The following is a 2,111-nucleotide window of genomic DNA, read 5'->3' on the forward strand; positions in this document are numbered from 1 at the left end:
CAGAAAGGTCAACAAGGGCAAAGCCGTCCGGAACAATTCATGCAAGATGATAGTAGGTATGACCAAGGTGATTATATAATGAGCTAGAAGAAGAAGTGCAATACGTCAACAATTATCAAGGTCAAAGAAACAATGCTCAAGATCAACAACAATGGAGATCACAAGGAAATCAAGGAAATTGGAACAACTAAGGCCACCAAGGCAATTGGAGTGGTGGCAACAATAATCAAAGCAATTGGAATAATCAATGAAACCAAGGCAATTGGGGTGGCAACACTCAAAGTAATTGGGGAGGTAATCAAGGAGGGTGGAACAATAACAACAACCGGGGGTCGGGTTTTCAAAGGCCCCCGATGTTCCAACAACCGAGTAATCCACCTCCCTATCCTTTTCAAGGCCCGAACTATTCTAATAATGAGATAGGACGGATTGAAAATATGTTCAAATAAATGATGGAGAAAAATGCTGACTCTAATGCTCAATTAGCCTCCCACAACACTTCAATCCGCAATTTGGAGGTTCAACTTGGCAAAATCTCACAAGCATTGAACACTCGTCCTAAGGGGCATTACCAAGTGATACGGTGGTGAACCCAAAGGGTGGGAATAATACGAGACATTACTATGGCCGTGACTACGAGAAGTGGAAAAGGTGGAGATGCAACCACCTCAAATCAAAGAAAAATTATGGATGATGACGTTGTGGTTCAAGGAGATGAAATTCCAAGCAATGTGGTTCAAGCTAATGACGAAGTGAGAATTGATATTGATAAAAATGTGGAGGAAATGCAAGAAGTGGTGAACCCGTCTAGGGAGCACGTGATTGACATACCGTAACCGGTGGTGCCAAAGGCTAAGGCACCAATGCCAAGGCCTCTTCCTCCATACCCTCAAAGGCTTGCAAAGCAAAATAGTGATAACAAATTCAAAAAGTTTATTTACATGATGAAGAGTTTGTCTACCAATGTACCATTGGTTGAGGCGTTGGAACAAATGCCGGGTTACGCAAAGTTCATGAAGGACTTGGTCACCAAAAAGAGGTCGATGAATTGTGAAACTATCAAGATGACACATCAAGTGAGTTCTATTGTGCACTCAATGGCTCCGAAATTGGAGCGCCAACTTTTCCAAAGCTTTATGTGATTTGGGGGCAAATATCAACTTGATGCCCTACTCTGTGTTCAAAACTTTGGGAATTGGGCAATCAAGACCCACATCTATGAGGTTGCAAATGGAGGATCGGACTACGAATAGGCCATTGGGAATTATTGATGATATGTTATTCTGTGTTGGTAAGTTCATCCTTTCAGCGGACTTTGTGATCCTTGATTGTGAGGTTGACTACGAGGTGCCTATTATCTTGGGTAGACCTTTCCTTGCTATAAGGAAGGATTTTGTTTATGTGGAAGCCAGTGAGCTCACTTTCCGGGTGGGTGACGAAAAGGTGGTTTTCCATGTGTGCAAATCGATGAGGCAACCAAATAGCAACGAAGTTTGTTCATTCGTGGATTTAGTGACTGAAGTAATTGTTGATGATGCTAGTGTTGTGATGAATGTTGAGGATACCTTGGAAGTTGTGTTGCTCAATCATGATGATGATGAGAAGGAAGGCTTTGTGGAATGTGTCAATGCTTTGCAAGGAATGGGGTCATATACTTATGAACCCCAAAAATTGTCCTTAGATCTTTCGAATCGGAAGACTCCTCCAACAAAGCCGTCAATCGAGGAGCCTCCCACTTTGGAGTTAAAGCCTTTGCCTTCACATCTCAGGTATGAGTTTCTTGGCCCTTGTTCCACTTTACCTATTATTCTTTCCTCTTGCTTGACTAACGTGCAGGTAGATTCTACTTTGGCGGTGATCCAAGAGAGGAAGAAAGCGATAGGTTGGACATTGGCGGATATTCAAGGTATAAGCCCCACCTTTTGCATGCACAAGATTATTTTGGAGGAGGATGCCAAACCCTCCGTAGAGCATCAAAGAAGAATGAATGAAGCAATGAAAGAGGCAGTGAAGAAAGAGATCATAAAGTGGTTGGATGCCGGTGTTGTTTACCCCATTTCCGATAGCTCATGGACTTCTCCGGTGCAATGTGTCCCAAAGAAAGGGGGCAT

This window comes from Nicotiana tabacum, chromosome 14, assembly GCF_000715075.1.
Source record: "Nicotiana tabacum cultivar K326 chromosome 14, ASM71507v2, whole genome shotgun sequence".
Classification (NCBI taxonomy): domain Eukaryota; kingdom Viridiplantae; phylum Streptophyta; class Magnoliopsida; order Solanales; family Solanaceae; genus Nicotiana; species Nicotiana tabacum.